The 27,757-nt window shown below is 45.0% G+C and overlaps 1 protein-coding gene across 8 annotated transcripts in view; it reads right to left on the bottom strand.

Annotated features, from left to right (window-relative positions):
• The window catches only part of PLIN2 (perilipin 2), a 123,817-nt gene that overhangs the window by 26,518 nt on the left and 69,542 nt on the right, over nt 1-27,757 (bottom strand). Inside the window, exon 1 of one of the 8 annotated variants that reach the window (XM_063650510.1) lies at nt 13,725-13,826. The exons of the other annotated variants lie outside the window; for them this stretch is intronic. The gene's annotated coding sequence lies outside the window, so the exon portion shown is untranslated. Of the gene's footprint in view, nt 1-13,724; nt 13,827-27,757 lie in introns of those variants that run through there. 8 annotated transcript variants of the gene reach the window in all.

Genomic DNA, 27,757 nt, shown 5'->3' with positions numbered 1-27,757 from the left:
GTCCTTCAAGTGATTCTTATAATTTCTAAAGTTTGAAAGCTACTGTTTTACAAATGTGTTTTCTCATGGTGTGGTCTGGAAACTATCAGAATCACCGAAGATGTTTGTCAAAGATTATGCCTCCTCCCCAAGACCTACTGAGTCAAGATCTATGAGGGGTGGGGCCCAGAAGCCTGCATTTGTGACGATAGGTGCCACCACTTTACTCTTCACAAAGCACTTTCCCATGTCGCTCATATTTGAGCCTCACAACAGCCTGGAAACTTGATGGAGTGGGGTTATTACCCCCATCTTAATAGTAAAGAAACGGTCTCAGAGAAGTTATATGATCTGGCTATAGTTTTATGACTAAGCAGCAAGCTAGGCAAAATTAGATCCCAGGGGCATGACCTGGGCTAGTTACCTAATTTCTTTTTGCCTTAGTTTCCTCATATGTAAAGTGGAGATAATAATAGTTCTTCATGTTTTACGTAAAGGTTTTATAAGGCTGAGTGCGGTTGCTCACAACTATATCCCAGCTCTTTAGGAACCTGAAGCAGGAGGGTTGCTTGAGCCCAGGAGTTCAAGACCAACCCAGGCAACACAGGGAGACCCCATTTCTACAAAAAAAAATACAAAAGTTAGCCAGGAATGTTGGCGTATGCCTATAGTCCCAGCTACTAAGGAGGCTTACGCAGGAGGATCACTTGATCCCAGGAGGTAGAGGCTGCAATGAGCCATGATGGCACCACTGCACTCCAGCATGGGCAACAGAATAAGAAGGCCTCAAAAACAAAACAAAACAAAAAACAGTTATATGAGTGTTCATTGTACTGGTCTTTCAGCTTTTCTGTGGGTTTAGAAAACTATTTCAAAATGAAAAGTTTAGGTCATTATACAGTGATGAGAGAGAATGAAGAGACCCATAACTAACCACATATATGCAATGTAATGTAAATGAAATGAAAGCAGTTACCTACAGGTTCATACCATACAAAAACAAACTAAGCTCTGCTGTGAAAAGTAAGGATGGTAGTTGTTCTGCAGGGAGTTGAGGATGGGAAGACTAGTGACTGCTAGGGGCCTTTTGGTGCTGGTAACTTTTTGTGTCGTATTCTGGAAGCTAGTTACATACATGTGTATGCTCTTTTGTGAAAATTCATCAGGGTGTACACTTATGACATATATGTTTTTGTATGGATCTTACACTTCCAATAAAAAGTTTTGAGCTGAGAATGGTGGCTGATGCCTGTAATCCCAGCACTTTGGGAGGCCAAGGCAGGAGGATTGCTTGAGACCAGGAGTTCAAGACCAGCCTGCATAACACGACGAGACCCTATCTTTATAAAAAAAAATTTTTTTATTTTTTTGGGACAGTTTTGCTCTGTTGCCCAGGCTGGAGTGCAATGGCGCAATCTCGACTCACTGCAACCTCTGCCTCCCGGGTTCAAGCAATTCTCCTGCCTCAGCTTCCCGAGTAGCTGGGATTACAGTCACGTGCCATCATGCCTGGCTAATTTCTTTTTTTTTTTTTTGAGATGGAGTCTCACTCTGTTGCCCAGGCTGGAGTGCAGTGGTGCGATCTCAGCTCACTGCAACCTCCACCTCCTGGGTTCAAGCGATTCTCCTGCCTCAGCCTCCCGAGTAGCTGGGATTACAGGTGCCCACCACCACGCCCGGCTAATTTTTGTATTTTGAGTAGAGACGGCGTTTCACCATGTTGGCCAGGCTGGTCTCGAACTCCTGACCTCAGGTGATCCACCTGCGTCAGCCTCCCAAAGTGTTGGATTACAGGCGTGAGTCACTGTGCCTGGCTAAAACAATTTTTTTTTTTTTTAAGATGGAGTCTCACTCTGTCGCCCAGGCTGGAGTGCAGTGGGGTGATCTCTGCTCACTGCAACCTCTGCCTCCTGGGTTCAAGTGATTCTTCTGCCTCAGCTTCCTGAGTAGCTGGGACTATATGTGCGCGCCACCACGCCCAGCTAATTTTTGTATTTTTAGTAGAGACAGGGTTTCACCATATTGGCCAGGCTGGTAAAAAAAAAATTTTTAATGAAAAAAAAAAAAGTTGGCCGGGCCCGGTGGCTCACGCCTGTAATCCCAGCACTTTGGGAGGCCGAGGCAGGCGGATCACCTGAGGTCAGGGGTTCGAGACCAGCCTGACCAACATGGAGAAACCCCGTCTCTAATAAAAATACAAAATTAGCCAGGCGTGATGGCACATGCCTGTAGTCCCAGCTACTGGGGAGGCTGAGGCAGGAGAATCGCTTGAACCCGGGAGGCGGAGGTTGTGGCGAGCCGAGATCGCGCCATTGCACTTCAGCCTGGGCAACAGGTGCAAGACTCCATCTCAAAAAAAAAAAAAAGAAAAGAAAAAAGTTTTGAAAAGTTGAGGAGAAGAAAAACAAATAACGGTGCTTACTTCCTAAGACTTGTGGGGATTAAATGAATCAATTCACTCAACAGAATAATGCCAGGCACATAGAAATGGTAGGTATTATTTATGGTTTTTGGTTTGTTTGTTTGTTTTAACACACCCCAAGAACTGTTGCCTAAGAAAGCCTTCCTGGGCATTGAGCTGAAGAGAGCTCAGCTCACAGGATTATTGGAAGGGGCTTCAAGGGACCAGTAATATCCCAGGCCCTTTCCAGTCTGCCTTCCTAGACTAAGAAGTATAGGAGACTCTGCTGGAAAAGCCACCTTTTCTAGAATTTGTATTATAGCAACTCAGGCTTCTTTGGGTATGTTACTGATGCAAAGTAATATTGATATAGCCAGAAAAAAAAATCTGGCAGTGGAGTTTCCTCTTCCAGAGACAAGACAACAGCCTCCCTTTCTTCCCATAATTTCTTGTCCCTCCCCCAAGAGCTCCATGTGCTCCAGCTACAGCCACCTGCATCCCTTTCTTCATTAAGCTCATCCTCCCTGTCATAGCTCCTCTTCAGATATACTGCTCCCTCTGTCTGTATTGCCTGACCCTCTGGAAAACTCCACTTTCTCTGTGTAGCTCAGCTTTTCACCTCTCTGAGGTGCTCCCCAGCCCTAAATCATAAACTAGTAAATGGTAGAGCCGGGCCCTGCATAGGGTTTGTCTAATTCTAAAGTCTACATTGCTACTTCTACTAAGTGTGTGCTCTTGGGCAACAAATACACTTAACCTGACAGGCTTCAGTGTCCACATAGACATCATAAGATGAAGGAATTAGACTTGATGATATCTAGGGTTCCCTTCAGCTGTGTCGTCTTAATCAAAAACAACAACAAAAACAATTGCTTACATTGTATATGGCTTTATAATGTCCTTTCCAAAACATTATCTCAGACAGGTGACTTTTGCTATTCCCTTGTCACAAGACAGCTCTATCCAATCACAGAGGAAAGTTCCTATATTCATTTCTTCTTTTCTTTTCTTTCTTTCTTTTTTATTATTTTGAGATGGAGTCTCTTTCTGTTGCCCTGGCTGGAGTGCAGTGGCACAATCTCGGCCCACTCTAACCTCCACCACCCGGGCTCAAGCAATTCTCCTGCCTCAGCCTCCAGAGCAGCTGGGATTACAGGCGCCTGCCACCATGCCCAGCTATTTTTTGTATTTTTAGTAGAGATGGGGTTTCACCATGTTGGCCAGGCTGGTCTTGAATGCCTGACCTCGTGATCTGCCCACCTCAGCTTCCCAAAGTGCTGGGACTATAGGTGTGAGCCACCGCACCCAGCTTTTTTTTTTTTTTTTTTTTTGAGACAGAGTCTCTGTGTCACCCATCTGGAGTGCAGTGGTGCGATCTCAGCTCACTGCAACCTTCACCTCTTGGGTTCAAGTGATTCTCCCTCAGCCTCCTGAGTAGCTGGGATTGCAGGTGCATGCCACCACACCTGGCTAATTTTTGTATTTTTAGTAGAATTGGGGTTTCGCCATGTTGGCCAGGCTGTTCTCAAACTCCTGACCTCAGGTGATCCACCCACCTTGGCATCCCAAAGTGGTGGGATTACAGACATAAGCCACCATGGCCAGCCTCATGTCTTCCTTTCACCTGAGCTTGAAATTAGATCAAACTACTTTTCTTATGAATCAGAGACCAAGATAATGGGGTTACAAGTTACCAATCATAAGGCCAGATGATTTCTGTTTTGACCAGTTCAACTTCCATGCAAACTGGTCAGCAGCAAGAACAATTTCTTGGATGACTCAATTACTCAGCATTCTTAATCACCCCTGAACTTGATCCTCTGCCTTTCTTTTTGTGTTTCTTCTCCAAATACCATGAAGAGGAAAAGGCAATGCCTCTTTCACATGGACCTTGTTTTGACTTTGTTTCCAAACAGACCAACCTCCTTCTCCGCATCTGAACCAAGTCTTTGAGCCTGCCCTGGCCCCTTCTCTTTCTGAAATAGGTAACTCAAGCAAAAGGATTCAAAAGATAGACCTTGTCAATTTCAAATCTATTTCTCATCTAGACTACTTGTCTTCTCTATTTTGCAGCTAGCTGTATGTTTGAGATCTCATAAACTGAAATTATCCTGGGCTGTCACAATTTCAAGTATTTTTATCCTCTTTACATGAATGCAGTTGTTTAGTGAATTCATAATTGTAGCTTACTTTTTATTATTTGTTTATATCCAATTCATTCCCCACCACACAAAAGATTTAAATTGCCTTACAAAAATGCACAGATTATAGGAGGAATAAATTTTAAGTAGGCAAGAAGAATAAAGCAAAGAGAAATTAAGAAGAAGATTTTAGTTTTCTGGGTTTTTGTTTTGTTTTGTTTCGTCTTTTTGAGACAGGGTCTTACTCTGTCACCCAGGCTAAAGTGGAGTGACATAACACTTATAGTTTTTATATTGTCATCACCAGATCAAGCAATTAAGGTTCACAACAGGAAAAACTCATGATTCAACAAAAATGAAGAAACAACTCCTAATCTACTGTATACAAATAAGGTGTGCACTGGAGCTTATCAATTACAGTAAGCTCTTTTGTGGTTTCTTAGTGGAGCATTGTATAATGGAAAAACCATTGACTTTTTTTTTTCAGGCAGCCCCTGAATCAGAATAGGTTCAGAGAGACTCCTGAAAAACCACTGACTTTGAAATCAGAGTCCCAACTTTGAATCCATGCATACTATGGTGATAATAATACCTACCTCAAAAGATCATTGTGGAGAAAAATACAATAGTGTATATAAAAACCTAAACATAGTACAAGGCAAATAGTAGTTTCTTTTTTTTTTTTTTTGAGATGTAGTCTTGCTCTGTTGCCCAGGCTGGAGTGCAGTGGTGTGATCGTGGCTCACTGAAAACCTCCACGTCCCAGGTTCAAGCGAGTCTCGTGCCTCAGCCTCCTAAGTAGCTGGGACTACAGGCAGCCACCACCTTCGGCTAATTTTTTGTATTTTTTTAGTAGAGGCGAGGTTTCACCATGTTGGCCAGGATGGTCTCGATTTCCTGACCCAGTGATCTCCCCGCTCAGCCTCCCAAAGTGCTGGGATTACAGGTGTGAGCCACCGCGCCTGGCCTGCAAATAGTAGTTTCTAAACCTTTGTTATTTCCTGTCTCCTTTTAATTTTGCTTTGATCACAGAAAAATAGAACTAACTACAATTTGGGTCATGAGAATTATAGAATTTTTGAGCAGGAAGAGAATCTGTTGATGGTCCTATCAGTGGGTCTCTGTGTGCTTCTGTGTGCATGACAATGGCCTGAGCACTTGCTAAAAATGCAGATTCTAGGGCCTCATCTCCAGAGATTCTTATTCACCTGATCTAGGACACAATCCAGAAACTTTTATTTTATTTTTAAATGATTAATCAGTTTAGTTTATAGAGAGAGTATCTCACTCTTTTGCTCAGGGCTGGTCTTGAACTCGTGGGCTCAAGTGATCCTCCCACCTTGGCCTCCCGAAGTGTTAGGATTACAAGTGTGAGCCACCCAGGTCATTCTGATGCAGGTGATCCAAGAACCACAGATTAAGAAACACTGCATTCAAGTCAGACTCTTCATTTACAGAGGGATACAGCAATTGAGTTATTTGCCTAAGGTACCACAGCTGGCAGATTGAAACCAGGACCTGGGGTGCATGACTCCATGGCCTTTCCTCCATGTTGCATTGCTTCCACAATGCGTATAAAAATACAACTAAACAATAAGTCTATTTTACTTCATCATTTTTGCATAAATTGCCCTTTATGGCTGGGCACAGTGGCTCACACCTGTAATCCCAGTACTTTGGGAGGCCAATATGGGTGGATCACTTGAGGCCAGGAGTTCAAGACCAGCCTGGCCAACATGGTGAAACCCCATCTCTACTAAAAATACAAAAATTAGCCAGGCATGGTGACACATGTCTGTTTTATACATTTGTTTTTTGTTTTTTGTTTTTTGTTTTTTACAATTTACAAAATACCTTCTCATGTGAAGTGGGAAGGACATGTTGTTCCTATTCTGTCCTCTGCCTGAACGAGATTAAGTTACCTGTTCAAGTTTCCCCAGTTTGTAAGTATAGAGTTAGATCAAAGATCCTCTCTACAACCTTTGAAGCCAAAGTTTTTTCAGTTATATTATGCTGTCTCTGAGGGATAAATGTCTAAAGGTCCCCAGTGAATGTTTGTTGAATGAATGTTGAAAGAAAGAGCAAGAGGAAATGAGGTAATGAGAAAGAAAGACAAAAAAAAAAACAAAAAAACTGAACATTATTACCTTAAGGGGGCCAGAAAGGAATTGTTTGTTCTTGGTAGATAGAGAAGGCTATGTAAAGTTAACAATCCCCTCAGGCCGAGCGCAGTGGATCACACCTATAATCCTAGCAGGAGTTCAGGACCAGCCTGGCCAATATGGTGAAACCTTGTCTCTACTAAAAACACAAAAAATTAGCCGGGTGTGGTGGCGCACGCCTGTAATCCCAACTACTCAGGAGGCTAAGACAGGAGACTCGCTTGAACCTGGAAGGCAGAGGTTGCAGTGGGCCAAGATTGTGCCATTGCACTCCAGCCTGGGCAACAGAATGAGATTTCCTCTCAAAAAAAAAAAAAAAGAACAACTCCCTCAACACAGACAGACACACACATACTTCTTCCCCCACACACTATTGAAGCGGCCATTGCAAAATTGTGACTGAGACAGTGAAAGAGATCTGACCTAACCAACTTCATCTTGCTTCTCGCCTCCAAGCTGTCCTTGTTCACTCCTGGATGTAGGCTGAACTAAATTTAGGAGGAACTTAGTTTATAGTTTAGAGGTTTTGTTTTTTTTTGTTTTTTGATATGTTGTTTTGCTCTTGTTGCCCAGGCTGGAGTGCAGTGGTACAATCTTGGCTCACTGCAGCCTCCACCTCCTCAGTTCAAGCGATTCTCCTGCCTCAGCCTCTGGAGTAGCTGGGATTGCAGACATGTGCCACCACGCCCTGCTAATTTTGTATTTTTAGTAGAGACGGGGTTTCTCCATGTTGGTCAGGCTGGTCGCAAACGCCTGACCTCAGGTCATCTACCCACCTTGGCATCCCAAAGTGCTGGGATTACAGGCATGAGCCACCGTGCCCAGCTATAGTTTAGAGTTTAAAGCAAAGATGATAACACCCCTTTCCCAAAACAAACCCCCTTCTTGCCTAGGGACTAGATTGCCTTTGTAGGACTGTCAAATTAGCTGCAAGATTAGAAATTATGGTTTAGGGCCGAGTGCGGTGGCTCACGCCTGTAATCCCAGCACTTTGGGAGGCCGAGGCAGGTGGATCATGAGGTCAGGCATTCAAGACCAGCCTGGCCAAGATGGTGAAACCCCATCTGTACTAAAAATTCAAAAATCAGCTGAGCGTGTTAGTGGGTACCTGTGATCCCAGCTACTCAGGAGACTAAGGCAGAGAATTGGTTGAATCCGAGAGGCGGAGATTGCATTGAGCCGAGATTGTGCCACTGAACTCCAGCCTGGGCAACAGAGTGAGACTGTCTCAAAAAAAAAAAAAAAAAAAAAAAAAATTATGGTTTAGTAGTCATGAAACTGGAGGCTACAAGACTCTGACCCTCTCCAAATTACTCCTGGGAATAACATCACCTAAATTTTAGGTTTATTGTAAAACCTAAAACCAGTGCTTAAGGTATTTTGCGGATCCTACACTTGATGGATCAGCTGGCACAACCTAGATCAATAAACTAGCTCATCTCATCTTATAGCCCTCCCACCCAGGAACTGAATACAAGAATACAGCTTTGTGCAAGAATACAGCTTTGACCCTATGATTTCATCTCTGACCTGACCAATCAGCACCTCCAGATCACTGGCTTCCCCCTACCCACCAAATTGTGCTTAAAAACCTTGATACCTGGTGGGCCAGGCACAGTGGCTCATACCTGTAATCCCAGCACTTTGAGAGGCTGAGGCAGGCAGACCACCTGAGGTCAGGAGTTCAAGACCAGCCTAACCAACATGGAGAAACCCCGTGTCTACTAAAAATACAAAAATTAGCCAGGCGTGGTGGCATATGCCTGTAATCCCAGCTATTCAGGAGGCTGAGGCAGGAGGTTTGCTTGAACCCAGGAAGTTGAGGTTGCAGTGAGCCAAGATCGCACCATTGCACTCTGGAATAGCTGCCTCTGCAGTTTTGTTGGAGGCAAGTGCTATTGCCAGCCACGTTTCGGGAAAAAAAAAAAAAAACAAACCCTGAAACCTTTTATTTTGGCTCAGTATTTTTTTTTTTAAGAGGCAAAGTTTCACTGTGTTGTCCAGGCTGGCCTCAAACTCTTGGGCTCAAGCCGTCCTCCTGCCTCAGCCTCCCATGTAGTTAGGACTACAGGTGCAGGCTTGAGAAGCAATGTCCAGCTCAAGCTTGGCTTCCTTCATTTTTGTGAGGATGCCTGATCCTTTCATTTCTGAGTCCTATTTTTTGAAAGCCAGTAGGAAAGAGGAGTAGGAGAAAAGGAGTAATTTTTTATATATATTAGTATGTTAATTTTGGAAAGAGAACTGAACTAAAGTTTCAGGAATGACTTAATCATTATATTCACTATCTACCTCAACATCCCAGCTCTGGAATTGCATTTGGCAAATATTCTTTTCTTAGGTTGGCTTCTGACAGGGCTAATATTAGTAGTTCTTAATGACTCAAAAACAACTGAGGGAGTTAGGGGTACTCTATGACTTTACCAATCAATGCCACTGTATCTCATTCTCTGAGTTGGTAGAGTGAATCCCTCAAGGTCAGGATTAATTTTTGTCATCCCTGGAAGAGTCATTTCTTTTATCTGGGCCAATTACTCAAAAGTTCCACATTCAATTTAATATTTCATTAAAGAAAAATCCAAAAGGCTTCACTATGTGAAGACAGAGGGTTACATCATGATTTCCAAAGTTTAGCAAACATGTGATTACCACACTACTTATAAATGTTATGAAATCCATCAAGAATTCAGAATTTATCTTCTAAAATGTAAGGCTATATTGATGTCAAGTTAGCCTGGTGTAATTTTAACATATCTCTAAAACACACACAAAATCATCTGATTGAGGCATGCAAAGAGGCAGAGAAAAATAAAAGAAGAAACAAAAAACAAATCAATGGCCAGGTCTGGTGGCTCAGGCCTGTAATCCCAGCACTTTGGGAGGCTGAGACACGCAGATAACTTGAGGTCAGGAGTTTGAGACCAGCATGGCCAATGTGGTGAAACCCCGTTTCTACTAAAAATACAAAAATTAGCCAGGTATGGGGTCTCATGCCTGTAGTCCCAGCTACTCGGGAGGCTGAGGCAGGAGAATTGCTTGAAGCTGGGAAGCAGAGGTTGCAGTGAGCCGAGATCACACCACTGCACTCCAGCCTGGGTGACAGAGCAAGACTCCGTCTCAAAAAACAAAAACAAAAACAAATCAATCTGTCTTTGAAGTTAGATCACTGCAATGAAAAAATAAAAAAGGTTTGTGATACAAAGTTATGCTGTAAAAATGGCATCTACCATAACAACATCACTTTTCTTTTTTTCTTTTTTTTTTTTTTGAGGTGGAGTTTCACTCTGCTGCCCAGGCTGGAGTGCAGTGGCATGATCTCGGCTCACTGCAGCCTCTGCCTCCTGGGTTCAAGCAATTCTTCTGCCTCAGCATCCCAAGTAGCTGGGATTACAGGTGCCTGCCACCACGCCCCAGCTAATTGTTTGTGTTTTTAATAGAGACAGGGTTTCACCATGTTGACCAGGCTGGTCTCGAACTCCTACCTCAGGTGTTCCGCCCCCCCAACTCCTCCCAAAGTTCTGGGATTACAGGCATGAGCCATCGTGCCCAGCTGAAACATCACTTTTTTCTTTTCTTTTCTTTTCTTTTTTTTTTTTTTTTTGAGACAGAGTCTTGCTCTGTTGCCCAGGCTAGAGTGCAATGGCGCGACCTCTGCTCACTGCAACCTCCACCGACCGAATTCAAACGATTCTCCTGCCTCAGCCTCACCAGTAGCTGGGACTACAGGCGTGTGCCACCACACCGGCTAATTTTTTGTATTTTTAGTAGAGACGGCGTTTCACTGTGTTAGCCAGGATGGTCTCGATCTCCTGACCTCATGATCCGCCTGCCTCGGCCTCCCAAAGTGCTGGGATTACAGGTGTGAGCCACCGTTCTCAGCCTGAAACATCACTTTTCTAAGCTTTCAGAAATGTTCAGGCTTAGGCTTTAGCAAATGAAATCACTCTAGTCTACTGTCAGAGAAGAAGAAACAGTCTATTGCTCTGAAACTGAAATACAGATCAGCCATGAATCTGCCCTCATTGACATTCATCATTCAGATTCTGATTAGATATAACTAACAGAAATGGAATATGAACTCAGAAACACTCTGCCACCCCTCCACTCCCTATATTAACGCATCTCAGGCTGGCTTTATAGGTCTACAGATGTAACCCTGGAAATGTAGAATAGCTAAATCCAAATGTCTCTAGTTAACCAAGAGCTGAATTAAATTAATGTCATACATATAATGCATCTTGATTTTTTTTTTTTTTTTTTTTGAGACAGAGTCTCGCTCTGTCACCCAGGCTGGAGTGCAGTGGCACGATGTCGGCTCACTGCAATCTCCACCTCCTGGGTTCAAGTGATTCTCCTGCCTCAGCCTCCTGAGTAGCTGGGATCACAGGTGCCTGCCACCATGACTGGCTAATTTGTTTTTGTTTTTGTTTTTGTTTTTGTTTTTGTTTTGAGACAAGGTTTCACTCCGTCACCCAGGCTGGAGTGCAGTGGTATGATCTCGGCTCACTGCAACCTCCACCTCTTGGGTTCAAGCGATTCTCCTGCCTCCCGAGTAGCTGGGACTACAGGCACCTGCCACGGTGCCCGGCTAATTTTTGTAATTTTGGTAGAGTCGGGGTTTTGCCATGTTGGACAGGCTGGTCTCGAATTCCTGACCTCAGGTGATCTGCCTGCCTCAGCCTCCCAAAGTGCTGGGATTATAGGCATGAGCCACTGCGCTTGACCAATTTTTTTTTTTTTTTTTTTTTGAGATGGAGTCTTGCTCTGTGGCTCAGGCTGGAGTGCAGTGGTGAGATGTGGATTCACTGCAACCTCTGCCTCCCAGATTCAAGCGGTTCTCCTGCCTCAGTCTCCCAAGTAGCTGGTGTTACCGGTGTGTACCACCACGCCTGGCCAATTTTTGTATTTTTAGTAGAGATGGGGTTTCACCATGTTGGCCAGCCTGGTCTTGAACTCCTGACCTCAGGTAATCCACCTGCCTTGGCCTCCCAAAGTGCTATGCATGAGCCACCATGCCTAGCCCAAAGTGTGGTTTTTAGATGGATATTTGTATTAGATTCTACTTAATGCTCACAGAACTAAACAACTAACAAGAGAAGTCACTGATGAGTGCTAAATTCTACCTAGAATTTGGTTACAGAAAGCCTGTAATTGGATGCAGCTCACTGTCCTAGAAAATCCAAGCAAAATTTTACACATGTATGTGAATCAAGGACTCCCACAGCAGCTTGGAGATTGTCAGTTAGGGAGTCTCAAACTGCAAGTTAATTCATGAGCCAAAACATATTCTCTCAAATGTTCTGTGAAAGTGTGGATGTAGGAGCATAAACTCAGCAAAGCAGCCACACTGTTACACAATGAATAAGAATCTAGGGGGCCAGATGTGGTGGCTCAGACCTATAATCCCAGCACTTTGGGAGGCCGAGGTAGGTGGATCATTTGAGGTCAGGAGTTCGAGACCAGCCTGACCAACATGGTAAAACCCCGTCTCTACTAAAATACAAAAATTACCTGGACGGTAGTGGCATAGCCACTCGGGAGGCTGAGGTGGGAGAATCCCTTGAGCCTGAGAGGCAGAGGTTGCAGTGAACTGAGATGAGGCCACTGCACTCCAGTCTGGGCGAGAGAGTGAGACTGTGTCACAAAAACAAACAAACAAACAACAACAACAAAAAAAAAACAAAGAATCTAGGTCTCTATCTCCTTTTTCCAAGCATCACGTATCCCTGAAACACAAGGACTACTCTCTGGAACTGCTTAGTGGCTGGTGCACTGAGTGGGTATGCCCAAAAGGCACATGGTTTTACTTCCGTGAGGGAGTCAAAGTTTAACTTGCAGGTTTCCCAGTAATTGTTTACAAAAGGGTTTCTCCTCAAGCCACCACTACAGAATATCCTTGCTAGGCATAAAAAATATGGCCCCTTCCCTTCACATGCTCATAAGAACTTCAGGGATGCTTGGGCAGAAACCACACCTAGACCACCGTGTTCTTCTTCCTCTTTTTTTTTTTTTAATAGACATGGGGCCTTGGTATGATTTTATTACATTTATTCTTTCTCTCTCTCTTTCTCTTGTACCCACACACACACACACAGATTGGGACATACACTCCAAACTGCCAAGGAATCTGTTTGTGGTGCAAATTTTGGAAGTCGAAGATATTGCACATTTTAAGTCACAACCTGGCTGGGCACAGTGGCTTGTAATCCCAGCACTTTGGGAAGCCGAGGCAGGCGGATGACTTGAGCTCAGGAGTTGGAGACCAGCCTCAGCAACGTGTCGAAACTCTGGCTCTACAAAATATACAAAAATTAACTGGGTATGGTGGCATGCACCTGTTATCCCAGCTACCCAGGAGGTTGAGGTGACAGAATGGCTTGAGCCTGGGAGGTGGAGGCTGCAATGAACCAAGACTGCACCACTGCACTCCCTCCTGGGTGTCAGAGCTGTATCCTGTCTCAAAAAAAAAAAAAAAAAAAAGACACAACCTGCTTCAAAATCAGAAAGCATGCCATCTCGAGAGATATACCAAATAATTGGCAATGGTGATCTGGGATAGATGGGCAGGGATCGTAAAAAAACTTCCACACTTTTCATATTATATATTTCTTAAAATGTTTGAAAATGTTTAGTGAACCTATATTTCTCCTTTTGTAAGCAGAAAGTATAACACAAACAAAGTTTAAAAACACAAGCAGCAAGCCACATCTCTTAGCAGTGGACCACATACTACCATCATTCACTTCATGCCGGACTTCTTGTGATAATTCTGCCTGTTCATGAGAATCCCTGATTCACAATCTCCAAGCAGCTGTGAGGGTCCCCGAAAAGATTTGGCAGCTCCTCACCAGTCCTCTGAATGGGTAGAAAATCACGTAGGCGCGGTGGCTCACGCCTGTAATCCCAGCACTTTGGGTGGCCAAAGCGGGCAGATCACAAGATCAGGAGTTAGAGACCAGCCTGGCCAACATGGTGAAACCCCATCTCTACTAAAAATACAAAAATTAGCCGAGTGTGGTGGTTTGTGCCTGTAATCCCAGCTACCTGGGAGGCTGAGGCAGGAGAATCGCTTGAACCTGGAAGGCGGGGCGTTGCAGTGAGCTGAGATCCGCCATTGCACTCCAGCCTGGGCGACAGGGCAGGACTCTGTCTCAAAAAAACAAACAAAACAAAACAAAACCAAAAAAATCACACATGCAGATACAAATCTGGGACAAAGTAGAAGCCCTTGGGCTTCCTTTCCTTGTCACCTTTTCCCTTGGGTCTGTCAGGACTGTCTTCACCATCAGAATGAGCAATTTCCCTGTGGGTCCTTACCTATCTTCTCACCCCCCATGTGCCTTTTGTTTATGGTTGATTTCCCAGGCCTCTCTGCAAATGGCTAAGGGACACAGAGGTTTAATCTCGTATTGACTGTCAACACTAACAAACCTCATGCTTAGTGAAAGATGTGCTTAGAACTGAACTGTTAGGTAGAGCCCTAAAAATGTGTGGAGAAAGAATGTTGAAGATGAGGTGGGGAACTTTCGTGCTTTTGGGCATGGAAACCATTTAGCATACTGCACATTGGCAGGATGTCAAGAAACTATTTTCCATGACGCCTAAAAGAACAATATACTGTATTCAAGGAGGCCCTGGCAAGGGTGCAGCCCTGTATTGAGTAACATTAGGGAATCAACAGAGGTAAAATTAATGATCACTCGGCTGGGTGCAGTGGCTCATGCCAGTAATCCCAGCACTTTGGGAGGCCAAGGCAGATGGATCATGAGGTCAGGAGTTCAAGACCAGCCTGGCCAACATGGTGAAACCCCATCTCTACTAAACAAATGCAAAAATTAGCCGGGCATGGTGGCACACACCTGTAATCCCAGCTACTGGGGAGGCTGAGGCAGGAGAATCTCTTGAACCCAGGAGGTGGAGGTTCCAGTGAGCCGAGATCACACCACTCCACTCTAGCCTGGGTGACAGAGCAAGACTCTGTCTCAAAAAAAAAAAAATTCATGACCCCTGCTCTTGAAGAGCCCAGAATATATAGTTAGTAACTGAGATCTCTGTTGTAAACAGGCAAGGCAATACTGTTCTCTCTCTTTCTCTCTCTCTCTCTCTCTCTCTCTCGTGTGTGTGTGTGTGTGTGTGCATGTGTGTAAGGTACTGATTCCTTACTACATGGACTCAACAAGACCAGCTCATCACCAGTCTGCTACATAGACAAGTTCCTTGAAGACATTCTTCATGTCTTCACCAAGTCATGTACTGCTGCCCAAGCCTTCCCTTTCCTGTGGCCCTCTGGCTTTGGCACACTCCTCCTCATCACTAGCCACCCGTGCTGTCTCTGTGGGGACACATGAGCCGAAGGGCTGCTTTCACACACCTCAGCTTACCCCAGTTGCTTCAAACTTCTCTCCACCTCCCTTGCTTGGTAGCCTTTCTTCCATGCATCACTTCAGTGTCAGCCACTGCTAGATTATTAGCCCTTGAGGGCTCCTGCTTTCTTTTCCGGCCAAGCACACTTTAGGAAGAAAGCCATAATTGTTCTGACAAAACGTTCTGTTCAACCAGAATGAACTCAAAATGGAATCCTGGGAACTCAGGCAAACAACTATTGCCAATCAGGTTGCTGCCAGCCAACTCCAAGAACAGTCTAGAAGTAAGAGCCTGCTGATTGCTCTGCGTCCTCCCACCCTATGTCAAATGGTGTCCTGCTCACAGCTGACAATGTCTCCATTCTCCTGATGACATCATTTCAAAAGACTTAAACCACCTCCTCCTTTGACCAGCATGTGTGGGTTTATGACATTCCTTGCCAAGCCACAAGGGTCATCTGCAAATGGTAATTCTCCTGGCCTGAGTAAGTTCCCAGAACCCCTAGGTTGGCCATATAATTACAAACTCCAGAGCATTAATAAAGACAAGGAAAAGTGAAGTGCTGGCTCAGGCCCGTAATCTCAGCACTTTGGGAGGCTGAGGCGTGAGGATTCTTGAGCCCAGAAGTTCCAGACCAGCCTGGGCAACATAGTGAAACCTCATCTGTACAAAAAAATACAATAATTAGCCAGGTATGGTGGTGTGTGCCTGTAGCCTGTAGTCCCAGCTACTAAAGAGGCTGAGGTGGGAAGATCGCTTGAGCTGGGTTGCAGTGAGCCGAGATCAGGCAACTGCACTCTGGCCTGGGTGACAGAGCAAGACTGTCTCAAAACAAAAAAAGAAAAAAGGAAAGTGGAGTGGACAATGGAGGAGGAAAAATTATTTTACAAAGAACAACAACAACAAAAATACCTTGACGTCTTCATAAACACTAAATAGCCAGGCACGGGCCAGGCATGGTAGCTCTCACCTGTAATCCCAGCACTTTGGGAGTCTGAGGTGAATGGGTCACTTGAGGTCAGGAGTGTGAGACCAGCCTGGACAACATGGTAAAACCCTGTCTCTACTAAAAATACAAAAACTAGGGCGCGGCACGATGGCTCACACCTGTAATCCCAGCACTTTGGGAGACTGAGGCTGTTAGATTACCTGAGGTCAGGAGTTCGAGATCAGCCTAGCTAACATGGTGAAACCCCGTCTCTACTAAATATACAAAATATACAAAATTAGCTGGGCATGGTGGTGCACACCTATAATCCCAGCTACTGGGGAGGCTGAGGCAGGAGAATTGCTTGAGCCCGGGAGACAGAGTTTGCAGTGAGCCAGAATTGCGCCACTGCTCTCCAGCCTGGGTGACAGTGAGACTCCGTCTCAAAACAACAACAACAACAACAAAAACCAGCTGGGTGTAGTGGTGCACACCTGTAATCCCAGGGCTTGGGAGGCTGAGGCAGGAGAATTGCATGAACCTGGGAGGCAGAGATTGCAGTGAGCTGAGATTGCCCCACTGCACTCTGGCATGGGCAACAGAGTGAGACTCCTTCTCAATAATAATAATAAATAGCCAGGCATGGTGGCAGGTGCCTGTTGTCCCAGCTACTCATGAGGCTAAGGCAGGCGGATCACTTGAGCCCAGGAGTTTAAGAGTGATCATAGGAGATCACAGTGCTGTCATGCACTATGATCACACCTGTAAATAGCCACTCACTTCAGCCTAGGCAACACTGAGAACCTGTCTTTCTCTCTTTTTCCTTTTTTTTGCGGGGCAGACGGTCTCACTCTGTCACCCAGGCTGGAGTGCAGTGGTACGATCTCAGCTCACTACAACTTCTACCTCCCAGGTTCAAGCGATTCTTCTGCCTCAGCCTCCCGAGTATCTGGGAGTACAGGCATGCACCATCATACCCAGCTAATGTTTTGTATTTTTAGTAGAGACAGAGTTTCACCATGTTGGCCAGGCTGGTCTTGAACTCCTGGCCTCAAATGATCCACCTGCCTCGGCCTCCCAAAGTGCTGGAATTACAGGTGTGAGCCGGTGTGCCTAGCCAATTTTTATTTCTATGCCTATGTAATATGCCACACAGAATCACGTGTATATGTAAATATTTTTAATAAAGTATTCAAAATGATAAGCTGGTAGGAAAAAAAGATTTGCCTATCTAATGACTCAAGTTGAAATGAATTTCTGAAAACAAAGACAATATATTGCAGTGATTACAAGCATACCTACAATCACCCAGATCTATGTTTGATGACAAAATAGTATTCAACTTGTAGGAAATGCCTCTAAGAGAAAATGGGAAGGAGCCAGGAGAGGCTGGCAGGCCCATCAGACTGCGATGCAGGCCTCAACCCAAGTGAAGAAGAGAGGAAAGGAGAGAAGGATGAGTAGAAGCACGTTACATTATAGTGTACTCTAATGAAAGTTCAGTGAGGCTGTGGGAGCACCCCAGTCATCAGAGGAGTCCCATATCTCCAAAGTATCAGTCTGCCTTAATATCCCTGCCACACACTGTCACTGGCTGAGAGTAGTACATGGGTGTGTGGCCTCAGCTCACACATGCTGATGGAATTCAGAAGGCAGCAGGGGCCCTCAGTCAATTGCTCCCCACAGTTAGAAGGATATCTGAGCGGTGTTATCTCATGGTCACCACACTCAGTTTTCCCCTTTAGTAAGACAGGACAAAATCCTTGCCCACTTGCCTTCCAGAGAAATTGGATGACTCAGAGAAGGCAATGTCTGTAAACACTTTGTAAACTTTAAGTATGGAACATGTAAAATATTCCTTACACAGGATTATGACCCAGTCGTGATGTGTAGCTCTTCAATCCCTATCTCTGTCTACATCCTTTAACACACACCTACGAGACCTCCAGTCTGCCTCTGGCTACCCAACCTAGATACTTCCTGAGCTCAGCCCTGTCTGGAACGCAGGAATGGAAAATGCAGTCCTTTGTCTCATAGCTAAAAATGTCCTCAAATAGATCAAGCCAGCTGGCTGTGCATAGGTCAATTCAACCTCATTATGTACCACTTCAATGAAGCTGGACATTGATCTCTTTGATAACCAAGGGCCATGCACAGCAAATTCTGCAACTTAATGATTAAACTGCTTGGAAGAGAGGCAAACTATTAGACTTTGAGAGTTCTGCGTTTTGATTTTGATTTTATTTATTTATTTATTTTGAGATGGAGTCTTGCTCTGTCACCCAGGCTGGAGTGCATTGGTGTAACCTTGGCTTACTGCAACCTCTGCCTCCCAGGTTCAAGCAATTCTCCTGCCTCAGCCTTCTGAGTAGCTGAGATTACAGGTGCTTGCCACCACACCTGGCTAATTTTTGTATTTTTAGTAGAGAAGAGGTTTCACTATGTTGGCCAGGCTGATCTCGAACTCGTGACCTCAAGTGATCTGCCTGCCTTGGCCTCCCAAAGTGCTGGGATTACAGGTGTGAGCCACCATACCTGGCCGTAATTTTATTTATTTTTGAATAGGTAATACTTACATATGATCTGATATGCAAAACTTACAAAAGATAATACAGTGAAAAGCCTCCCTTCCATTCTGTCTTCTACTCACAAAGTTCCCCCTTGCTGGAGGCAATCAATGCTATCCTTTCTTTTCTTTTCTTTTTTCTTTTTGTTTTTTTTGAGACGGAGTCTGTCTCTGTCACCCAGGCTGGAGTGCAGTGGCAATATCTCGGCTCACTGCAACCTCTGCCCCCCGGGTTCAAGCAATTCTCTTGCCTCAGCCTCCTGAGTAGCTGGGACTACAGGCGCACACCACCATACCTGGCTAATTTTTTTTGTATTTTAGTAGAGACGGGGTTTCACTGTGTTGCCTAGGCTGGTTGCCAACTCCTGAGCTCAGGCAATCCGCCCGCCTCGGCCTCCCAAAGTGCTGGGATTACAGGCGTGAGCCACTGCACCCAGCCAATGCTATCCTTTTCTTATGTATCCTTTCAGATATATATATATATATATATATATATTTTTTTTTTTTTTTTTTTTTGGTATGTTGTCTCTCTCTGTCGCCCAGGCTAGAGTGCAGTGGTGCGATATCTCGGCTCACTACAACTTCCGCCTCCCGGGTTCAAGTGATTCTCCTGCCTCAGCCTCCCAAGTAGCTGGGATTACAGGCACCTGCCACCACGCCTGGCTAATTTTTGTATTTTTAGTAGAGACAGGGTTTCACCATGTTGGCCAGGCTGGTCTTGAACTCCTGACCTCAGGTGATCTGCCCACCTCGGCCTCCCAAAGTGCTGGGATTACAGGCGTGAGCCACCGCGCCCAGCCCTCAGAAACATTTTATGTGTATTTCTGCCTCCGAAATAATTTCTAAAATTGCTAAAAGAATGTCCCTTAGAGAGTAACTACTGTTCAGACTGGGCTAATGTTATTTACATTCCTCTATTTTACTCTAATTTATCTAATTTCAACGTTATTTGGAGGCATATTTTTTCAACATTTCACTCTGAAGATTTTTCAAACACACAGGAAAGTTGAAAGAATTGTTCAGTGGGGCCGGGTGCAGTGGCTCATGCCTCTAATCCCAGCACTTTGGGAGGCCAAGGTGGGAGGATCACTTGAGGTCAGGAGTTTGAAACCAGCCTGGCCAACATGGAGAAACCCCGTCTCGACCAAAACTGCAAAAATTAGCTGAGTGTGGTGGCAGGCACCTATAAACCCAGCTACTTGGGAGGCTGAGGAAGGAGAATCACTTGAACCCCAGAGGTGGAGGCTGCAGTGAGCTGAGATCACACCACTGCACTCCAGCCTGAGAGACAGAGTGAGACTCCATCTCAAAAAAAAAAAAAAGAAAGAAAAGAAAAGAAAGAATTGTTCAGTGAACACCCACACTCCCACCACCTAGATTCTGCAACGACTAATTTGCTACATTTGCTTTAGGTATTGCTATTATTATTCTCATTTTACCACTGATGAGACAGTGTCCTGTTGCAAAAGCTTCTAATGCTATCTTGCTTAATCTTTTTTTTTTTTTTTTTTAATTATTCCAGCATTTCAACCAAGGTCCAAAGAGATTAACGTTTCCTGAGAAGAATTTAAATGCAGTTTCTTGTGTCCGAACATGGTCTGTAGATAAGCCCCAAACAACACAAGTTCTCTTTTTCACTTGTAATTGCTACACCCTTTGGCCCTTATCATTCCACGTGGTGCTGTTCTCCCTAACAGAGTTTAACCTCCCTCAGCTGACCTCCTTCTTCTTGAAAGCATGGTAGTTTTTAGGCATGTGAGGGAAGCAGACCAGGCATCCCAGGTGACTCATCTGTTTTTATCGCAACAGCCTACATGGACAACCACTTTTCTACTCACAGTGTGGTTCACAGACCAGCAGAATTACATCATAAATGCACAGTATCAGGCCCACCCAGACCTATAGAATGAGAATCTGTCATTTCACAAGATTCCCAAGTGATTCCTATGCACATGCCACATCATTACAGTCTCACTTCAGCCATGGTTAAAAGGAGCCCAATGTGATTCGCTGGTCATACGTGGAAAAAAAAAAAAAGAATAGTTCACGACATTTATCTTGACCAGGCATGGTAACTCATGTCTGTAATCCTAATATTTTGGGATGCCAAAGTGGGATGATCACTTGAGGCCAGTAGTTCAAGTCCAGCCTGGGCAACATAGCAAGACTATAAAGAAAAATGAAGACATTTATCTTTAAAACAACCATTTCCTTCTTTTTGTTTTTACATCTCATTTGCCTCCTTACTCCCTTTCTTCACAACCTGTAATTCCACTTATTGAGCCTGCTGTGTATGCTATGTATGAGGAACATTATTCCTAACCCTCAGAGGATTATAGAAGATATTTTATTCCTGATTTACAGATGAGGCTCAGAGGATTAGAAATCCACCTAATATTAAGCAGCTGTAAATATTAAGTATGTTCTTTTCGAAGACTACTGCTCTCTTTCTACTGTAAAACAATGTATTTCCAAACTGGCAATTGCCTCAGCCTAGACCTTTCCCACTTGGGCCAGAGAGCTTATGTCTGCCTGTCATCCAAGGCTTGTGGACTTGTCTCTCTCTCAAGCCTCTTTCTCATGTCTTGTTCACTGCTAGTTGATCTGGATCTTGTTCTTGTAGCTCCCAGGCATCAGCCAGGTGTTCTTATAATCTAAGAACTTAGGTAACACCTGGGCATTGTAATGATAGCCTCCTACAGACGGTGAGAGGAGGTGGGAGTGAGAAGATGACAGACAGATGAAGAAATATTTGGCGAGGTAGGATGCACTCTGCCAGGGCATGCCCCATTTCAACCTAAATAAAGAGCTCAAATAGCTGTTGTGGATATGGTATCATGCTAATGCCTATGCTGGGCACAGAGATCTACAAAATGTGATTCCTGCCCTTAATAAGGATAATTAATCCAGCAGGGGAGCTAGAACATGCACACAAAAAAGCCCCATGAACAAAGTACAGCAGGAACATAGAAGAGAGGCTGCTTCTGGGTGGTGAAATAGATGATTACAAAGAGCGTGGGATGGGAGGCAGAGAGCCTCTCAGGCAAGGGGAGAATGTGCAGAAACAGAAGGAAGGAAAAGCACCTTTGGGGAGTCTCCTGCACAGAGCCCAGGGTGGCTGATGGAGAAGGTATGTTAGATTAAGGAGGAAGTTTGGGAATGCCTCATAGGGAGTCACTGAAGGTTGATAAGTAATGTGATCAGAAATGGGCAGTTCGGTTACTACTTTGGCAGAGAATGTGGCTCAGAGCAGACAGTGACTAGATTGAGGGAGGTGACAGATTCATACCTAGAATGAAACTCAGAGAACTGGTAGACAAGCAGCTTTCAAACTTTTTGGCCCTGAAACCCTTTGTGCAAATGAAATCTTAGCCATTGTAAACAAATAGATTGAAGCTAAATTACTCTAGTTGGAATAAGTGGGAAGGAAGAACGGAGTTCTTTCCTTCCTCTCATTTCTTTCTCTCCTAGTGGATTCTGAAGGGGCTTCTTGTTTGAAAATCAATGATCAAAGGGCTTAGCAAACCACAACCAGCTCCTGCCTGCCACCTGCTTTTGCAAATAAAAACCTATGGGGTTACAGCCATGCCTCTTTGATTTCATATTGTCTCTGCCTGCTTTCATGTTACAATGACCAAGCTGAATAATCAGGACAGGGAAACCCCATGGTCCACAGAATTGAAAGTATTTGCTATCTGGCCCTTTAAAGACAAAGTTTGCCAACCTACCATCTAGGGCTTTGTTACAATGCACAGGTGTTACCTATGTTCTTGGTCTGTGGTCTAAGTGTCATCCTTAGACACCAGCACACATTGTCCCTCTGTGCACAGATAGCTCAGGGTGGTGAAGGTTGATTTAGGAGTCATTGACAGCCAGGCGCGGTGACTCATGCCTGTAATCCCAGCACTTTGGGAGGCCGAGGTGGGCGGATCACCTGCAGTCGGGAGTTCGAGACCAGCCTGACAAACATCCAACGTGGAGAAACCCCGTCTCTACTAAAAATACGAAATTAGCTGGGCATGGTGGCACATGCCTGTAATCCCAGCTACTCAGGAGGCTGAGACAGAAGAATCACTTGAACCATGGAGGCAGAGGTTGCGGTGAGCCGAGATCACGCCATTGCTCTCCAGCCTGGACACAAAGAGTGACACTCTGTCCATCACCCGCCCCCCCCAAAAAAAAGGAGTCATTGCCTTGGAGTTAGGAGTTAGGAGTTGTGTGAGATGGCTTATGGTCAAGAGAGAGGGTCCAGAGAGAAAAGAAAGGAGGTTCTGAGAAAACCTTCAGTAATGGCTAGATTTAGAGAACAGGCTGAGGGAATCATAGGAGAAATCACTGGGAAAAGTACCAATTCTCACTGATGCCAGAAAATTATGACACATTGGGCCGGGCGCAGTGGCTCACGCCTGTAATCCCAGCACTCTGGGAGGCCAAGGCAAGCAGATCACAAAGTCAGGAGATCGAGACGATCCTGGCTAACATGGTGAAACCCCGTCTCTACTAATAATATAAAAAATTAGCTGGGGGTGGTGGTGGCGCCTGTAGTCCCAGCTACTCCAAAGGCTGAAACAGGAGAATGGCGTGAACCCGGGAGGCAGAGCTTGCAGTGAGCCGAGATCGCGCCACTGCACTCCAGCCTGGGCAACAGAGCCAGACTCTGTCTCAAAAAAAAAAAAAAAGAAAATTATGACACATTGAAAGCCTTTTCTTTCTCCTTCTCCTTCCTCTTCCTCTTCTTCTTTTCTCTTCCTCCTCTTCTTTTTTGAACAGGATCTCTCTCTGTTGTCCAGGCCAAAGTGCAATGGCATGATCACGGCTCATTGCAGACTTGACTTCCTGGGTTCATCCTCCCACCTCAGCCTCTCAAGTAGCTGGGACCACAGGCGCACACCACCACACTTGACTAATTTGTTTGTTTGTTTGTTTGTTTGAGATGGAGTTTTGCTCTTGTTGCCCAGGCTGGAATGCAATGGTGTGATCTCAGCTCTCTGCAACCTCAGCCCCCCATGTTCAAGCGATTCTCCTGCCTCAGCCTCCCGAGTAGCTGGGATTACAGGCATGCGCCACCATGCCCAGCTAATTTTGTATATTTAGTAGAGAGGGGGGTTTTCCATGTTGGTCAGGCTGGTCTCGAACTCCCAACCTCAGGTGATCCACCTGCCTTGGCCTCCCAAAGTGCTGGGACTTTTTTATTTTTAGATGGAGTCTTGCTTTGTTGCCCAGTGTGGAGTGCAGTGGTGTGATCTTGGCTCACTGCAACCTCCACCCCCTGGGTTCAAGCGATTCTCCTGCCCCAGCCTCCTGAGTATTACAGGCAAGTGCCACTGTGCCCAGCTAGCTTTTGTATTTTTAGTAGAGATGGGGTTTTGCCATGTTGGCCAGGCTGGTTTTGAATTCCTGACCTCAGGTGATCCACTCGCGTTGGCCTCCCAAAGTGCTGGGATTACAGGCGTGAGACACTGTGCCCAGGCGCAGTTTTCTAACATGGTTGTTTTACTGATGGCTTCTTTTTTTCTTTTTCTTCTTTCTCTACTGTAAGCCTAAGTCATTTACCAAGTGTGGAATATTCCAAAGGTAAATCATTAACAGTTATTCTCCAAGACGATGTTATGATCAATGTTACCCTCAAGTGCTCCCAAGAACAGTTTTTTTCTTTTCTTTTTTTTTTTTTTTGAGACGGTGTCTCGCTCTGTCACCCAGGCTGGAGTGCAGTGGCGCAATCTCGGCTCACTGCAAGCTTCACCTCCTGAGTTCACGCCGTTCTCCTGCCTCAGCCTCCCAAGTAGCTGGGACTACAGGCACCCGCCACCGCGCCTGGCTAATAGTTTTTTGAATTTTTAGTAGAGACAGGGTTTCACCCTGGTCTCGATCTCCTGACCTCGTGATCCGCCCGCCTCGGCCTCCCAAAGTGCTGGGATTACAGCGTAAGCCACCGTGCCCGGCTTTTTTCTTTTATTTATTTATTTGAGAGACAGTCTAACCTTGTCATCCAGGCTGAAGTGCAGTGGTGCCACCATGGCTCACTGGAGCCTTGACCTACTGGGCTCAAGTGATTCTCCTGCCTCAGCTGCCTGAGCATCTGGGACTACAGAGGCAAGGCACCATGCCTGGCCAATTTTTCATTTTTTGTAGAGACGGAGTCTCACTATGTAGCTTAGGCTGGTCTTGAACTCCTGCCCTCAAGTGATCCTTTTGCCTAGGCCTCCCAAAGTGCTGGGATTACAGGCATATGCCACTGCCCCCACCATCCCAGAATAGTTTCTTAATGGTATACAAACTGTAACTCCAGGCTGGGCGCGGTGGCTCACGCCTGTAATCCCAGCACTTTGGGAGGCTGAGGCAGGTGGATCACGAGGTCAGGAGATCGAGACCATCCTGGCTAACACAGCAAAACCCTGTCTCTACTAAAAATACAAAAAATTAGCCGGGCATGGTGGCACACGCTTGTAGTCCCAGCTGCTTGGGAGGCTGAGGCAGGAGAATCACTTGAACCTGGGAGGTGGAGGTTGTAGTGAGCTGAGATCGCACTCCAGCCTGGGCGACATGGCAAGACTCCATCTCAAAAAGAAAAAACAAAACAAAACAAAAAACCAAACAAACTGTAACTCCACTGATCTGTACCAATGATCTTTCCAGATTAGTACTGTCTGGTTGAACTTTCTACAGTGATGGAAATGCCCTGTATCTGTGTTGCTCATATACTAGCTGCCAGCCAGATATGGCAATTGAGCACTTGAAATGTTAATAATGTGGCCGGGCGCGGTGGCTCATGCCTGTAAACCCAGCACTTTGGGAGGCCAAGGTGGGTGGATCACCTGAGGTCGGGAGTTTGGAACCAACCATAGCCAACATGGCGAAACCCCGTCTCTACTAAAAATACAAAAATTAGCCAGGTGTGCTGGCACGTGCCTGTAATCCCAGCTACTCAGAGGCTGAGGCAGGAGAATTGCGTGAACCCAGGAGGTGGAGGTCGCAGAAACCTAAGTAGAATTTGCAAAGGGATATAGAAATGAAATAGTGTCAGTTCTCAATCTCAAGGAGTCTACATTCTACAACAGATTATAAACAGCAAAATATACTACATGGGGGATGGAATGTGATCTACAGAGAGAATCAGACATCCCATGCCTTGAGGATATAGCTGAAGGAGCAGCTCATTTAGATCAGAGTGGGAGGATGAATGAGGTCAGTGTTGTAAGGACGCTCTCACAAAGCAGGTGGATTTGAAGCAAGGTCTTTAACCTCTGCTTCTTGGGAGGCTATAGCATGTAGATCGCTTGAGCCCAGGAGATCAAGTCCAGCCTAGGCACATAGCAATACTCTGTCTCTTAAAAAAAAAAAAAAAAAAAAAAAAAAAGGCAGGGCGCAGTGGCTCACTCCTGTAAGCCCAGCACTTTGGGAGGCCAAGGTGGGTGGATCACCTGACGTCAGAAGTTCAAGACCAGGCTGGGCAACATGGTGAAACCCCGTTTCTACTAAAAATACAAAAAATTAGCCAGGCATGGTGGTAAGTGCCTGTAATCCCAGCTACCCTGGAGGCTGAGGCAGGAGGATTGTATGAACTTGGTAGGTGGAGGTTGCAGTGAGCTGAGATCATGCCACTGCAATCCAGCCTGGGCGATACAGTGAGACGCTGTCTCCAAAAAAATTATTTATTATTTTTTAATTTAATTTAATTTTTTTGAGATGATGTCTTGTTCTATTGCCCAGGCTGAAATGCAGTGACACGATCTCGGGTCACTGCAACCTCTGCCTCCTGGGCTCAAGGGATTCTTTTGCCTCAGCCTCCTGAGGCAAAAGCTGGGATTATAGGCGTGCACCACCACACCCAGCTAATTTTTTTATTTTTAGTAAAGACGGGGTTTTGTCATGTTGGCCAGGCTGGTCTCAAACTCCAGACCTCAAGTGATCCGCCCACCTCTGCCTCCCAAAGTACTGGGATTACAGGCATAAGCCACCATGCCCAGACCGAAAAAAAAAAATCTAATAAAAAAATAAAATGAGGATAATAACAATAGAGCCCACCTCATGAGAGTATTACCTAAAGGGCTTAGAACAATACCTAGTGTGTGGTAAGGACTCTATCAATATTAATTATTAGTATTTCCACAAGATGAAAATTATAGACCAGTGCTGTTTTTTATGGGTGAGATAGAGGAGTTTTGGTCAGTCGCAGTCGCTCAAGCCTGGAATCCCAGAGCCGTGGAAGACCGACCCGGGTGGATCATTCGAGGTCAGGAGTTTGAACCAGCCTGGCCAACATGGCTGAAACCTCATCTCTATTAAAAAATACAAAAAATTAGCCGAGCATGGTGGCGCGAGTCTGTAATTCCAGCTGCTTGGGAGCCTGAGGCACGAGATTCGCTTGAACCTGGGAGGCAGAGGTTGCGGTGAGCGGAGACTGATCCACTGCACTCCAGCCTCGATGACAAAACAAGACTCTGTCTCACAAAAAAAAAAAAAAAAAAAAAAAGAAAAAAGAAAAAGAAAGAAAGGAGTTTTAACTTTACACGTATTTGCTAATATTTATGAAGTGTTTAGATATCTCAAAATCAATGAAGAGGATTATTAGGCCCACCTGCAGTACTGTTAATAATTTCAGGGAATCAGCTATCTAGGTGAAAGTTCACAGGGAAGTACATGTCATTGTAACACAAATTAGACCAAAGTTCAGGAAGAGACAGTTACTGAGTCATTTATCTGTCTTATCATAAGACCAGTAAGCCTCTTAGCACCACAAAGTAGATGTAACATTTTAACAGGAAATGACTCCAATCTAGAGCAAAGTTAGTCCCATGCACAAAGTGAAAGGTTGTGCAACACAAAAACGATCTGTGCTACGTGTCACACATGATCAGGTGGCATATTGCTCAAGATGCTGGTATGCAATCAGTCTTTGCGAGTCAGATCATTGTCTCACCTTAGGAAAGGCTTTCCATGTGCCCTAGAGAGACACTTTCCCTTTCTGGGTTACTTCCTAAAGTACATTCACCTTAACTTATAAGCAAAGGAAATCTTTCTCAAGTGCTCTGAGTTTATTATTTCCCTTTTCTAGACTCTCATCAGGGTTATCTGCATGTGGATTAGGTTCCCAGAGAGAACTGCTGGAGGACATTGCATATTTATGAATTTCACAGGTATTCAAGAGTGGCTGCACCTGGAGCTGGGAGCTGAGCATCAGGAAGATTAAAACATAAAGTACGCTCATCAAATTGAGAG

Source organism: Pongo pygmaeus, chromosome 13 (assembly GCF_028885625.2).
Source record: "Pongo pygmaeus isolate AG05252 chromosome 13, NHGRI_mPonPyg2-v2.0_pri, whole genome shotgun sequence".
Classification (NCBI taxonomy): domain Eukaryota; kingdom Metazoa; phylum Chordata; class Mammalia; order Primates; family Hominidae; genus Pongo; species Pongo pygmaeus.
Note: the sequence above shows the minus strand (reverse complement) of the source record. Positions and strands in the feature narration are given on the sequence as shown.